This window comes from Perognathus longimembris, chromosome 1 (genome assembly GCF_023159225.1).
Source record: "Perognathus longimembris pacificus isolate PPM17 chromosome 1, ASM2315922v1, whole genome shotgun sequence".
NCBI lineage: Eukaryota > Metazoa > Chordata > Mammalia > Rodentia > Heteromyidae > Perognathus > Perognathus longimembris.
The window spans coordinates 94,062,288-94,079,376 of record NC_063161.1 but is presented as its reverse complement, the minus strand read 5'-3'; positions in this window follow the sequence as shown (position 1 = coordinate 94,079,376).

Below are 17,089 nucleotides of genomic sequence, written 5' to 3'. Positions count from 1 at the left end.
TGCCTCAAGTGTTTTAGAATGGTTCAATAATCACTAGCCATGTGTATAGTTTGTTGAATTATTTAAGCTTATTTCCAGGGGGGGAAAGAGACAAGGAGGAAAGCAACTGATTCAATGCAAATGAAAAGCTTTCGAAGCTCCCTATGGTGAAGATGTGATTACAGTCAGACAGTTAATAACCTAGACTTAGAAAAATCTGAAGGTTTTAAAACTGTCTGGCCACTCAGTAAATGAGGTTTTTCCACACTATCGACCAACTGCCATGCACTGTAATAGTTTCAGAATCTGTGCGGAGTTGGAGTGGACCCACAAATGAAGCAAGAATACCACCCCCTGTACTTCTGATGATTAAGAAAAGGAGTGTGTAAACCTCAATGGTTTTCCTTTGGATTTCAGATTGAGTCTTTAGCACATACGGTTTATAGAGCCATAAACAGCAAGCTCTGTTCTCTAAAAACAGAGAGACAGAATAATACCAGTTGTTGGTTGTCAAAGTCTGAATATGTTGGGGTGGGGTCTCTCCTCTTAAACTGACCCCACAGCTCTACCAGTGGATATTTAATACATCAGAAGTAGTGCCCGAAATAGATCAAATAGATATAGGAACTTGGAGATCTATGAATTTCTTGTGATAGAAATTAAAATGCCAAATACAAAAAGAACTTAAGAAATGTTAAGAATTTGTTAGTTGCTGCCCATAATCCATCTGATAAAACTGTAAAAATATACACATTCACTTTTCTTAAATAGTCATTAAATATCCACGAGACCCAAAATGCATGCTTACAAATTTCTTTGTAGAAATGAAGTATGATGCATTTTTGTCATTAGACAGCGTTAAGCGTTAGGTGAAATTTTACATAATTTACTCAGTGGCCAGGGCGAACTTTGAATTGCTTTGAAAATTGAGAAGTAACATGAAATACTTTCCTGAGCACTATAGAAGGCTATAAAAGTGTGAGCTCTGTGAATGAAATCTCTTTAGGTTGTTTTTTGTTTTGTTTTGTTTCCTATTTTTTCTGGTTATTTTTGGTTAGGAGAATGAGAAAAGAAATTATTTTTTAACATTTTATCTTAAAGGTGTTTGGTGTCTGCATTAATTTCCTTATTAAAATTGTCTTCATTAGTTATCGAAACTGTACAGGTTTCTACTCTCAAGGTCAACTGTTCTAATGCAATTGCACCAAATCAATTGTGTGTGTGTGTGTGTGTGTGTGTGTGTGTGTGTGTGTGTGTCTGTGTCTGTGTTCTCTTTCATTTTAAAACTGTAGAGGCAAAATGCACATTAATATTCCTTATAACCTGAGGGAAATCTCTTACGTTCAGACTTAAATAAACTCTATCTGATCATACAAAATATTATTTATTGAAATGAACTACTGGAAGTTGAAAAGGGAATGTTTTTCTTTTTCCCTTGTTTGCTGTTTTTGTTTTCTTTTTGTCTTGTTTGTTAATTCATATGTCTCTGAGAGGGTAAGGAAGGCACAGAAATGAAGGGACAAAGGGTAAACAAATGCAGCAGTGGTACTCACTAGACACTATGTTAAAAAAAAAAAGTATATAACTGCGGATTGGGATTAGAGGAAAAAAACTAGTATGTGAAAAGGGCTGACCTTGTCCAAAAAGAAATGTACTCTTTACCTTACTATATAACTATAACTCCTTTGTACATAACCTTTGTTTTTTAAAGTTTTTATTATCAAACTGATGTACAGAGAGGTTGCAGTTTCATACGTTAGGCATTGGATACATTTCTTGTACTGTTTGTTACTGTACATAACCTTTGTAATAACACAAAATTACTTTAAAAAATAAATAAATTCTCTTCAGCAACAGCAAGTGGGTAAAGTTTATATAGCTTCATCTTCATCCTCATGGAAAAACTGCTTGCTTTTCTTTTAAATATGTAAAATTCCATAACTCATTCTAAATGTGCTTTCAAGTAGAAGGTGATCAGAAATGTAGCAACTGCAGTGTATTTAAAAATTCTATCTCATGGTCTCAACAAGATTAATTATATTATACTTAGATAAAGGATCTAACACTTCAAATTTTTGTTATCTCTCAATTATTGACAGAAATTACCAATTGAATTTAATTATCAGTACTTCTCAAAATATGAAACCTCAGTTTATGAATAAAAATGATTTTTCCAAATAAGCTAAAAAAGAGTTCCTATTCCATTTTCTTCCCATCTTTAAAAATCTTACAAACATCTGAGAAAGAAGTACTAATACATTGCCATTAGGAACTACATGAATTTGTAATTTATCTCACACTCACAACACTGCAACTACTTCTTAAATTGATTCACTACTTTTCCTTGCCATACACAGAGAAACTTATGTGTGTTGTATAAATTTATACATACACATTCTTGTTATAATGAGGAGAAAAGTACAGCTTATGGTATTATCTAGCACAGCTGAAAATGCAATTTTATGTGCCTACATTTGATTAATTCTCCTCTCCTTTTTAACATTTAGGTTCAAGCCATCAGATTTTATATCAGGGTCCTAAACTGTTTAATTGACATAATGGCTCTAAGTGTTCCATTTGACAGAGCTATTTCATTTTGGAAACAGGTACATGAATAGCCTTTTCATCTCCAAAATTACCAATATTTGATTTATATCTATATAAATAGTTAAGGAAATGATCATTGATTAAATGTATAATTATCCATTCCTCAAAGGTGGTACAATATGCTAGAGCAAATAGCCAATAGCTTTTAGACTAATAATTGAAAAAAAAAGCAATTTGTCTGAGGATCACATTAATGAAGATCATTGAATACAAATATATTTGTCCACTGTAAAAACCAGTGTTAGAATATATATGGACAGCCAGAAACTTAGTTTTGAAGGATCCCAAATAAAACTTCTAACATAAAATTGCACTTTTTTCATTCATAACTTGTTTCTATTTTACAGATAGTTAAATTATGAGGATATGATGATTTCTCAGGAAAATTAGTATAATAAAGTTAGCATAGTATCATCATGTTAATAATTTCCTAATAATATCCAAATTAACAAACTGAAAATAAATCATGATTTTCAAAGTGGTATCAGATTACCTAAGGATATATCAAAATAGAAGAATGCTTAAAAATAATATAAGCTAGTAATGACTTAATTACCTACATGAACTGTACAACACAGAGTGTCTTCTGTTTTGTGAAAATTAAAGCAAGTTCTTTTGCAAAATGTAGGTTGGAGGATTTGCATGAGAAATAGAAACCACAATAAGGTACAGATACTGTTAGAATAATTCTTCACCCTAATTAAATTAGGTATAAAAATTTTCTTGCAAATGCAAGAAAAATCTACCAATATAATTCTTGCAAGTTACATGTTGGAATTAAAATTTTATATTCTTCCAAATGTTAAATACATTTACAAAATCCCTTACATTTAAATCAGCTCAATATCTTTTCAGTGATCATTTGTCATTTAAGTTAATATAAACCAAGTTAAATCCAAACATTTTGTGGTCTATATTAGTTCCATAACACAAAGAAGTTCAAGAAAAATACTTTAGCACTAGTTTGGAAAATATCTTAAAAATTGACAATGAATAATGGATTTTCATGACTACTTCCTCACAGATTTTAAAGCAGAATTTCAGTGGCACATCAACAAAATATCTGTAAAGATAGTTTTCTGACTTGTATCATTGTCAACACAGCTAGAAATTGCATTTAATTCACAAACAAAAATACTATTATTTAAGTTAGATTCCCCTTTGGTATAAAACTGAAGTGTGAGAGAGGAAAATACCAAATTTCAAATGACTTAAATAGTTCAGAGAGGTGGGAAGTCACGATACAGAATAAGGAATATTGCCTACACCAAATCCTAAACCTGCAAAAAGTGATGAATCTGAGAAACAGTAATCTAGGTTTCTCTTTGGGGTTGCTTCTTTTTTTATAGAATGAAAAGGCACCATTTCTAAGAGTGAGCCAAGAAAGTATTTCAGAAATGTATTGTTTTGAATATTAAAAGGTATGATTTTTTTCATTTGGGAAAAGTCCCTATCAGTAGCAGGTGTAGCTTCAGCACATCACATTCTGTTCGTTAATAAAGAGAGGAAGATCCTAGAACTGTACATCAACAGAACTCCTGGGGAGTTATATTTTAGGCACTAATTAAATAATACTTTGTGTTGCTTTCTTTCACTGGGAATTACATCCTTTTCACCTCTTCTCTGCTAAAGCAGAGACATCCATTAGGATGAGGAGCTACAACACTTGTCAGATCCAATCAGCCTGAAAGAGCTAAAGGCCAACTGAAGTGTACTCTCTTAAAGCAGCCTTCTTCTGCCCCCAAAGCCCACTGTCCTTCCACGTGCAGGAAGCAGTCACAAATGATCACATCACCTAATGAAGAAAAACAGAAACATATGGTAGGAAGAGACCTCAGCAGGAGATGGCTGAAATGCCAAGGCTTGCACATAAACAAAATATATGCAAAAATGTGTGCTCATAGAACCTGTCAGCCAACGCTCCGGGAAATAATAAGCCTGAGAAGGAAGATAGAGTTGTTCTCAGACCACAGTTACTTTAGAGTCAGTATCTTTTTTTTTTCCTAGAGTAAATTTTTAGTGCTCTATAAAATGGTACACCGGAGCATCCAAGTCCCAAGTAGTTAATTATGCATAAGCAGTTGCAAAGGTGGATTTTGCTCTATACTGTTGAGCCACACATACTTCACAGTATGTTTTGCTTATACCTACTGCAGACTTCCACATGACAGCCGAATAGCAAACTGTAAGTGACTTCATTGCCGCCTTCCTTTTCTATACCCATTGCTAAGCAAGGCTGAATGTTGAATGAAGTTCATGCATTTGCTCTGCATTTCCAACGGATATTTAAGCACTGATGTTTCCAAAGGTGAATTAATTAATATTTTAGATGAGCATTGGACACATTCACCCTAATTGTTTCTTTCAAATTGCTTCCTTGCAAAGTTAACGGTTTTAATCAACACCCTTTCTTTCTGGGCTAGCTCTGATCTGATCTCCTGAATATACCTGCCTGCCGCACACAATCTTTATCATTTGTCAGTGAAAATGCACTTCCCACTTTTCGATTTAGCTTTTTGTGTCAGGATAACCCTAATGTTAATACTTTGTATAATCGCTTGACTGGAAACTTAGAAATGTACTGTGAGCATTTTAATATTCTGTAACGAGATTGTTAGAATGAGAGGGAGGGCGTTTGTAAAGACGGAACCTGGAAACAGAACCCAAAGTGGTTTTCCAAACAAGACTATAAGTCTCACTTTTTAATGTCGACAACCAATAAAACAAGTTTGTTTTCTAAAACAATACAAAAATACTGACACAGGTTCTCCTGTAAATAGTTGCAATAAAAATAGATATATTTTCAATGTGACTAACAATGTCTGTACTTAGTTTTAAGTTTAAATTGTATATAAAATACACTTGGTCCCATTAAATGTTTTGATTCATTCATGAAGGCTAACTATATTTCTAACATATGTGTGGTGCTTTTGTCTTACTTTTAACAAGATTTTCTCCAAGCACTGTGTTAGAACTAGGGAATATATTTGATCATGAAGTTAGTTTGACAATAATATGAAAATAAGCCATATTATTTTCTTAAAAATTATGCTCTATTGAAAGGGCTTTGAATTATGATGCTGTCTCCAATTTGGCTTTCTGTCTAAAACTAAACATGTAATAGTTTATACAATTGAAATTTGGTACAGAAAAATGTGTTCTTCCCAATGCTCAAACAGCTTATATCCATTATTGCTTCATTCTACAAACACAAATAAATAATATTGTGAACAATTTCCTTTTCTTTGAAGGTGATCTGAGGATGGTTTGTTCACTAACATTGACATATCAGAACAGTAGGGCTCTATGTAATGTTTCCTTTGAGGTAGTCTTCCTAACAGATAACCTTATTGCTGGTAGTGGCATGTGAGTAAATTCCTTCTTACATTATTGTTAGTTCTTGCTTCCTTTCCTTGCCACTTCATTTTAAAACTTCCATTTGATTGAGTAAATCAAAAAGCATGTAACTTGAAAATTTCCATGCAGGTTTGACTGGATAAAAATAATGGCATAGATAAAATGGAAAGTTGTTTATTAAAATATGTTTAGCAACAATGGATTGAAGCTGAAATGCTACTACCTCCCAGAAGTTTGAGGCTGTGCCTTATATGTTGGCTTCTCTACAGAGAAGTGGACTGAGATATTTCTTAGGATTTTTTTTTTCAATTTGGCTGTGATTCTTTAGGTGGATCTAAGGCTGCACTGCTTGGCCTGGGATTGTCCCAAATGTCCTTTTAGCTACTTCATTACAGCAATAGGAAAGTCAGAGAAAGCAACTGCAGGCAAAATGTTGACTCCACTTGATGGGCCTTTGATTGCAGTGCAAAGGGGTTCCCAGAATTCTGTTACACCCTCTATTTATCTCCAAATGCAGCATTTGGTGTGATAGAAAAAGCTTGGCCCTGCAGTGCATTTTTTTCTTTTATTTTCCTATAGCATAGCCTTTCAGAGAGTTAGGATAATCTCAATTTAAAGTATTGAATAAAGAGACTTGGATGATAGTACCATACGACTCTGTATCTTACAATTACTAGAATAATTCAGATGAGAAATAAAAAGAAAATTTTGCTCAAAATATTGTGGCCAGCATGTATTATTGTTTGAGGAAAGCTCAGAGTAAGAAGCTTTGCAGGAGGGAGTGAATATTTCTGAGCAAGCTCGAGGATGGTCTTGAGTGCTTGCTTATTTTCTGCTCTTACTTCAAAAAATTCTCTAAGAATATAATGAAGTAAAAGTCTAATGATATCAAATATTACCAAGTAAAATGACCATTATTTACTGTGGTAATATATGTAATCAATCAAATCAATTAAAATGTTTATTTTTAAATAGCTAGCTATTGGATGGAACATTTAAAAAGCTTTTCCAGCTACAATGCACATGTACAATTTGCAGAATAATAATTTATAATTTATAAAACAAAATATTTGAAGAAAGAAATGATTTTTTTCATAAAGAAAGCTGCCTATATAACTTAGGGTCTTGGATTAAAACTGAATAATTAAACACTGTGTCCTAAACTTACAACTCATATTTTTAATTATAACTGAGATTAATTGGATAAATAGGTTAATGTTTAATGTTATAAAGCAGTTCATACTAAATGTGTATCAACAACAAAAAGAAATGCTTTTAAAAAGTGAATTATTAGAATATAAAACTTATATTTTAAAACTTATTTAACATATTATGAATATAAATCATACCTACCTTTTTTCTTATATTCCTAGGATAATCTTATATCCTCTTATATATAAAAATATTGAATATTTTATATCTTATTTGATCTCATAGAAATGAAAAGACAATTAATATCTTACTAGAAGAAAATGTCAGAGTCCAGCTGACCATAATTCAAAAATTCCACAAAATTCTTTACTCTTAGCCAAGAAATAATGCCTTACACTCCATTGTAAGAAAAAAGTCCTTATATTCTATCACAAGCATTTTGGGATAATGTTATCAGATTGAGATCCTTTTTGTCAAAAACACACATCAGAGTTATGAATGAAACTTTCTTCAACAGGAATAAATACAACTACCCTTGAGTTTTATTTTAATTCTTTTTTGCTTTGATTTTTAGTTATAGACAAAATAGTAGGTTTGGGAGGGGAGCAAAGCACATATAGACACAAAATATAAAATAATTTACTTGTAAGAGATCAACAATCAGAATCTATCAGAAATTGGGTGAAAATATTGGTATTAATGGACTATTGAAGCACCTCAAATAATATTGATTTGGTTTGAGGAACATTTAGAACTTTCTTTGAATTATTTTCTAACAGGACCAAAATGAAGATAATGCTAGCCCTCTTGTGCCTCTTTTACTCCTTGTTATATTTCTATATCACAAGGTAGAGAGCAATATTGTTTTTATTGTTTTGCTGACATTGTTTTACTAATCTATTGCTCTACTAAGATTAGTATAGCCTGCAGTTACATAATGAGTTTAGTTTATTTTGAAAGATTGTGTAAAGGCTTTGATATTTAATGCAAAATATATAAAATGCAATTATACCTGTAGTCAGATCTTAATAAACAAGAAGAGTTTCACATAGTACATTGATCCCTTCAATGTCTGAATTCAGAAATGTAAGAAAAAATTGCATTTGACTGGAAGAGCTATCAATATATATTTTTTACATGTAGTGACAAACCTGGGTGTATTAGATGTGTTAAAATGTGAAAACATAAAGACCATGTGATCTGAGGAATTCTGTGAGCCAAGAAATTTACTTTGTGTTTCATCCAGAGTGTCAAAACATTGGGGCTTCATTATTTTTAAACTTAGGTGTTTTAACAGTTACACATTTAAAAAGCTCTAAATATGAGTTCCTAAAGGTTATGCTTTTTATATTCAATAACAGCACATATTATGTGACTAATTGACAAATATTTTAATTAGGAGTGTCTAAGTTAAATATTGTTCCAATAGAATAGCTACAAGGATTGACAGCTTGGCACTGACTTTTCAGAGCCTTGGCATGCTGCTTTTAAAATAAACAAAATCACACTGAGAATCAATAATATTAACAAAAATAAACGGGTCCAGAACAATTAATTTTCTGTATGGATTGTGGTTTCATACTCCCTACACTTTTCTTTTGACAGGTAAATGGTTGAAGAGAGAAGACTTATTATAGATTTTACATTCAGCCTATGAGGATTTTGACTGATTCCATTGAGCATGTTCGGGTCAGCTAAGTCCTTCCCTTCAAAGCATCATGGGTGTCTCTGAGCATCATTGCAAGCTTGTCCTGGCAGTAAGCCAGGCTTCAAAAGCTTTCACTACAGTCACTGACTCACTAATGGGCAACTGCAGGCTTTCTGATTTTCCTCTCGTTTCATGTGTTCATTTGACATAAATTTAATTAAACCAAATCTGGTGTTAAAGCAAGTTGAGATAAAAGTGATATGTTTCAAATTAAAGAACTGTGAAAGATACAGGAAATAGAACTATGCTTTTTTGTAAAAAAAAAAAATCTGTTCCTATAAAATATTGTCCATTTTTGCAAGCTTAGTACTTAAAGTCGGCCAAAATGGAAAAAAATGATAACAGTATGCATTATTAGAAATAATATATATCTAGGGTTGGGTGTAGGTCTTGGCCTCCTATTCTCTGTAGTCAAACCTTTCATTCAATTCTTATTTCTCTTTCATTTGCACGCTTCAGGTAGTCACCTCTTCCCAGGATGTAAGCCAAGCTTATCCTTGTGCAGGCTAAATAGATGTAGTTGCCACATAGCTCAGAAGTATACAACAGCAGAAACATGAAACGAACATATATTAAATAGTTTTAAAAGTCATCAGGTTTTCAAAGGTCTTTTGGTTTTTACTTAAGGCTAAAGAGGAGATTGAAAGAGTGAAAAAAAAAAAGATCATGTTCCTTTAAAAGCTTCACATAATTGCTTTGAAAGTTGCTTTAGGAAATATCTGAGTTCCTCCGTCTTTAAAATAATCTTTTTTCCCCATTAAAAGGAACCTCAGACTAGCTGTATACTTATACACTCCATGAACTAAGAGTTCCTTTTCAATCTTCTTCTTGAACGATCAGACTGATCTTTCTGCCACTGAAATGCTACTTCCTAGCCCTCACTCTCAACCACTGGGTGTTAAATGATTACTTTGGGCAAACACACACCAACTTGTAAGTGATTACAGTGTCCTGTGGTTAAGAACCTGAAAGAATTTAGCTGTCAAGGTGTGGAGTTAAGGGAGATTTCCTGGGAGCAAGAAATATTATGTCTTCTTTGCATCCTGACTTCTGATGGCCAACTTCTTTCACGTCAAACAGAGCTCAGGTGTCATCTTCATACACCTTTGACTTGATAAAGTTCCTGTAGAAATCACTATAGTGTAGATTCTTAGAGTTTACATTCATACAATCCCTTTACAACACTTTTACTTAAGAGGTGGAAAAGTTCAGGGCCAAAAGGATTGAATATGTGACTTATCCAGGCTCTCTTAATTCCCCACAAGTGTTTTGTACTTAGGATGAGTGCTTTAGTAACACAGATCATTTAGATTCTTTGCAAAGACATCTTTGCATTTACTTGCTGTATCTCTGACATAAGCAAAATTTATTCCTAATGGTATAGGTAGAAATAAATCTATTAAAAACTCTCAAGAGGGCTGGGGATATAGCCTAGTGGCAAGAGTGCCTGCCTCGGATACACAAGGCCCTAGGTTCGATTCCCCAGCACCACATATACAGAAAACGGCCAGAAGCGGCGCTGTGGCTCAAGTGGCAGAGTGCTAGCCTTGAGCGGGAAGAAGCCAGGGACAGTGCTCAGGCCCTGAGTCCAAGGCCCAGGACTGGCAAAAAAAAAAAAAAAAAAAAAAAAAAAAAAAAAAAAAAAAAAAAAACCTCTCAAGAGCTGCTTATAGAGTTCTTCAGCATTTACCTGTTGATGTTAACTCCTTTGCTTTGGGGAATTGCTAATGACACTACTTTTAGAATACAAGTGACAAAGTAAATGTATATAGCACATGAAAGGCAGTTGAGTCATTTATAACTATAGAACTATCCTCTAGAATAATGGTGACTCTCAATATAATAGGTATTAATTTGTTTCATAAGAAATTTAATTTTAAATTTGTCTGCATCCATTGTCTTGGAAACAGAAAATACTGAGATTTTTCCGTTAGTACCTTGATTTAATGACTTTGGGATCGTTCAGTTATCATTCCAGGATTAGGCAGCATTATTAATGTGTTTTTTTCTATCAACCTTTCAAACTATCTATTATCTATCTATTTCAAATATGCATTCTAAGATTAAAGAAAAGCAGTTTACTTTTCAAACTATCTACTATCTATCTATTTCAAATATACATTCCAAGAAGTAAAGAAAAGCAGTTTCAAATATCATGAGCCAGGCTCTAATGGCACACGCCTAAAATCCGAGTACTAAGAAAACTGAAGTGTGAGGATCAGGATCCTAAGCCAGTATGGGTGGAAAAATCCATGAGGATGTATTTGCAATTAGTCAGTAAAATGGTTGGACTGAGACATATGTTAATTGATAAAGTACCAGCCTTGAGTGAAAAAGCAAAAAATAAAAAAATAAACAAAATAAACCGCAAGTCCCTGAGTACAACCACCTGACACAGGTACAAATACAGAAAAAAAATGCTGGATGAGACTTAATTGAGTCTGCATTGTAGCTTGTGCTAATATGACTTTTTTTTCAAACTTGTTCAGTTCACTGAGTTCAAATTATTATGGAAATATACATCAATAAAAAAGTCTGCACTTTACTACATATAGAGCAAAACAGTAAGACACTGAGTCATTAGTAATTCAACATAACACAGATGCCATATTTTCTCGTGGAATATACTGTCCCACTGATTAATTATATAATGTTAAACATGATATAGTATTGAAATCTTTCATAATGCTGGGATTCTGCAATTTCTTAGGAATTCTTTTTAGTATAAACTGAATTCCTAGAAAAAGAACACAGAGATGGTGGTTCTAGATAATTTAATCATGCCAGAATATTGAGTTGGTTCATGTGACTGCAATTTAGTGTTTATCATCTTACTATTGTGATCATCTGACAGACACTTTAAAAAGCACAAATAATTGTTAAATCACTCAATGTTGGCCATAATTTGCATAAAGTAAAATTTTCCTATGAGAATATGAATTAATAGTTTTCAAAATTATCTTTCTTAATTTGTCACAAATTTGTGTAATCAAAATATTTATTTAAGAGCATTTTAATAAATCACTTGATATTTTTTAATCACTTGATATTTTATGTAAACTAATATATTTCTTTCCAAAATAATTTTAGACAATAGAACTTGTTAATTTCTTTAAATATTCAGTATGTGTCCATTCCAGGGTCTAATCTTTAGTGTTTAGATATGTAGCAATAGCTGTAGAAACTTTAGATATTCTTATCCCGTGACTTAAAAAGAAAATAAGAAACATTTTCCCATCAGGGACCAGTGGCTCATGCTTGTAATCGTAGCTACTCAGGAGGCTGAGATCTAGGGATCGAGGTTTGAAGCTAGCCTAGTCAGGAAAGTCCTGGAGATACTTATCTCCAATTAACCACCAAAAAAACCAAAAGTGGCACTGTGGCTCAAGTGGTAGAAGGCTAACCTGAGCAAAGATGCCATAGGACAGTGCCCAGGCCCAGAGTTCAAGCCACAGCACTATAAAAACAAAACAAACAGAATGATCTTCTCATGAGTAACAAAGAAATGTATGCTTATTATGGGAGGAAATCTTTGTAAAGCAGAATTGACTGCAAAGGTACACTGAATTCAACATGAATCTCCAAACAGTTCTTATAAAAAAATTAGTTCTTTACTTCTTAGAAGTGACAAAAAGCTAATTATTTGATTTGTTGACTCTGAAATATGAATTCCATATAATGCTCACATGGCATGTGATAGTATAATTCTACTTTTTCAATCTTTTAAAATCATAAATAAAAAAGCTATTATCAGCTTTCTGGTTAAATTTGGCCCATAGGCCATAATTTGTGTTGTCTTACTGAGAGCAATCACATGTATCTTTGTAAGAGACATTTCAAATGTTACACAAAGGCTATGGAATAAACATTGTTTTCCTCTGAGAACGAAATTACAGGTATCTGTTTTCTCATCATGTAATTATGAGGCTTTCATAATTAAAACTATTTAAAATATTAACTGATGACTTATTTTATAATCTGCATTGTTTTCCCTATTGGCTTCCATCAGAAATTCAGAACATGAGTTTATTTTAGATTTATTTTTTTTCAAGGAATAGTTATTCTTAACACAGTCTTTTCAAATCAGACACTGTTTAAACTTCAGGTCAAATTGTTTATGAAATATTGACAAGAGAGAGTATTTCATAGACACCTGAACCTTTAAATCACTGTCATTAAATATTAGTTCATCAATGCATACTGGGTTTTTACACATTTTGTCAATAAACTGCATAAGCATTCAACTTATTGTGTTTTAAAAAAAAGTATAGTTATTGTACCAACAAGTACTACTTTTTCCAAAACAGAATTAAGACTGGCCAGGCATAATAAAAAATAAATCATAGATAGGGAAACAAAATATATACGAATCTACTCCAAATTTATTTGAGATCCTTAACCAGGATTCATTTTCTGAAATTAGACTGTGAAAGATGACGAGGACCTGCTCATTGTTACTTAGGCATAGACAGGAGACTAATCTAGGGATTCACTGGTTGAAATCCAAAACAAATTCACCCTGAAACATCAGAAAGTGGTTAAGACTAGTGTTAATGGTTCTAAGAAGGAATTAAATAGTTGAAGAGGTAGCTGTTAATTAACCATACCATTTTTCACAACTTTTTCATAGCTAAAAATGGATTTCACACTGTAAACTGCTAACTTCCTATTATAAATTTGCTTTACAAATTGTGAGTTTAGCTTTATAAGGGAAGCTAAAGTTCTACATGGCTTGAAATGATACTGCAAATACAAAAAACATAAAAGTTACTCCCTCTCTGGCTGCAAAAGTAAAGCACCACTGCATTTCATTCCAGTTAGCACAAAAATAATGCTTTGAAGTAATTCAAGTCTGAAATGGCATCAGTGGTACCATTTATCTTGAGATTCTTCGGTAGAGTGGGGATATGACTAAATTTGGCTAAAGTACCTATTACTCATACCCCTTTTTTTCTGCATTCACACTTCAATTAACAAACTGTGTATGATACATACACATATATTTATAGTTTGTATTTTTCCTGTGTTGGCACTGAAACTTTATAAGTTACCTTCTGTAAGCTGTGAGAATCTTCTACGTGAGTCTGTGTGATGAGCTTAGCTTAGCTTCAAAATTAGGGAAGTACATTGATTCTTCCTGTTCATCCAAAGGAAGGTTATGCTGGTGCTTTGCCATTCACCTCTATCTCATTACACATCCTACTCCCCTTGCTATGTGAGAAATGATCACCCTCCATATCCTTTTCAGAAAAGGAAACACTCAGAAGGTGGCTTTAGGCCAAGCATTTTGTATTCATTATTTGAGATAGCAGACGGATAGATACACAGAGATTTAAAGTCAGGAGCTTGAATAAGGTTGCAGACCATCTCTGTATCTTTGGTAATCAGGTTTTCCATCTTCCCCTTTCTACACATGAATCTGATTTTATAGGTCAGGTTGTTTGAGGTATAAGCTGCACTATATTTGACAGTACTCAGCCATCACCTCAATCAACACATATATTTACACCACAATAAAATGGTTTCATGACTTTTTACCATCGAGATCCTCTACTCATCTGATTTCTGTCACTAGAAATTTGTCCTTGGTACAAGGTCATAAAAAGGTGGTCACACCATCTGTGTGGACATTTCTGGTTTAGCATGATAGTTTAGCATGCCTCATCATTTTTCCTTGTAGAATAATTTTTTTCCATAAGTAATATTCCATTTGTTTAGTGTTTAATAGACACTTGCTTATGTATCATGTTCAGGTTTTAATCATTGTAAATAAAGTACACTACTTATCTATTTGTGTGGCCATATATTTTAATTTCTTGAGATAAAAACCTAGAATTAGGAATATTGGAGGAAGGTGCCTGTGGCTCACACCTGTACTCTTAGTCACTCAGGAGGCTGAGATCTGAGAATCTGGTTAGAAGTCAGCCCAGGAAGAAAAGTCCTGAGATTTTTATCCCCAGTGAACCACTAGAAAACCATAAGTGGTACTGTGGCTCAAAGTGGTAGAGCTCTAGCTTTGAATGAAAAAAGCCTAAGACAGTGCCCAGGCTCTGAGTTCAAGTCCAGTGATGGGGTAAACAAAACAGAATGTTGGGTCACACACATGTTTCTTTAGGTATATTTCATGTATCAGACTTTGCCAGACTGCTTACAACATGTGCATAATTCTTTTTACATTCCTCTACACAGTGCTTGAGAATTTCTTTTGCTCTTCATTATTGGAAGGCACTCAATCAAGAACTGTGTGTAGAATACACTCCTGCAATATAATATGCATCTTACCAATCAGCAATGATTTGAAGTATCTTTTCATGATCTTGTTGGTCACCTCTCTATTTTCCTGTAGTAAATATCTTCTCAAACCATCTCTCCCCTTTAAAAATCAAGTTTTTAAAATTATAGAGTAATGAGACTTCCAGATATATTCTGGATAAAAATACTCTGACAAATATATGTTCTATAAACATTTTCTAACTTTCTGTGCTTGTTAAAAAGTACTTGCTGGAATAAGAGAGTGAGTTCCTGGTGATTTATCATGTTTTTTCTTTTAGATTTTATGTAGGTTTTTCTTTTTTTTATCAAAGAAATTTTTACTTACCTCAGTGTCACCCAGCATGTTTTGTACTTTATTATCTAGAAATTCATGGTTTTAGCATTTACATGTACATTCTGATTTCTTCGGAGTTAATTTTTGGTATATGATTCCAAGTATAGATAGAATTTCAATTTAGTTTTTTTTTTCTTGAAATGCTTGGGATTGAACCAGGATATTCCTTTGCACAAAAAAAATGCTTCTGCATTGCATTCCTTCTACATCTGTATAATCTAGTTTCCTTAATCTATTTTATTTTAAATTGCTTTAGGCATTTTTCAGGCTTCCTGGGGACAGACTCATACTGTGATTCTCCTTCCTTGCCTCCACCATACCTAGAACCATCTTGCTGGTTGCATTGGGGTCTTGACTTCTTGACTTGGGATAGTTTGAAATCATGATCATTCTAATCTCTGCATGGTAAGTACATAGGGTTCTAAGTGTGTCATATTTTGCCTCTCCCAGAAGCAATTCAATGGTCTATTCTGATACATTCTGTATATATTCTATTCTGTATATTATTATGTCACTTTATAATGTCTCGATTACATGCAATTGAGCTCATATCAGCTTTATTTTCTTCTAAAGATTTTTACAGTTTGTACAGTTTGAGCTCATATCAGCTTTATTGTCTTGTAAAGATGTTTAGAGCATACAATATTATGCTAACATTCTATAAATAACTACAATATTTAAAAACTTCATTGTGACAGATTCCAATTTGTTTATTGTGTTAACATTTATTAATCACTCTTACTTGCACTTCTAAGAGGAAAGCTTTAATTCTTCAATGACATTCCTGAATCAGTATGTATTTTAGTTCTGTGAATGTTTGATAATTCAAATGTGTAGAAGGATCACTGTTTTAATATATCAGCAAAATATATTATTAAAATATTCATCTAGTACTTTATTACCTCTGTCCAGCATATAACTCACAAAAGTATTGACTATGAAATAAATCTTAGATTAGCTTGCATTTTAGCAAGCATTAACACTCAAAATGACTTTGATAATACATAATCTCTATATTGTCATACATACCACCAAATGAGATGTATTCAGCTACTGTTATTCTTGTGTTTGAACTCAGAGCATCTTTCTCCTGTTTGGCTTTTTCACTCTGTGCTGGTGTTCTATCCCTGAGTCACATCTCCAGCCCAGCTTTTATTGCTAGTTAATTGGAAATGAATCAAAGTGTTCACACTTTGTGGGGAAGGGAGGATGTCTGTGATGCTGTGTGCATATGGGTACAACAACATGGTTTGAGCAGCCTCAGGATGATGAAGGGAATATGTTTCCATAAATGATTTGCTACCATTTAAAAAGAAGACAGCCCCCATTCTAGTTATAGACAAAATACAAAGAGATGTCACAAAACTATTTGGAGATGGTAAGGCTGAAGAATAAATAACTTTAATAAGGAAGCATAATAAGGAAGTATCTCAGTTACTGTTGATTGATACTTTGCAAAAAAACTTAATATGGAAACTAAAACTTTCACAGTTATCATTTGATATAACCTTGAAAGACTGATAAAATATGAAAGCTGAAAAGTAATAATAAAATGATCCAATAATTTCACATACTGTGCTCTCTGAATCAATTTAAAAGCCAATCAATAAATTTTATCCCCAAGAAACTAAAAATAAATGAATTTTGAATTATAATTATTGTACAAACTGATAAAATGT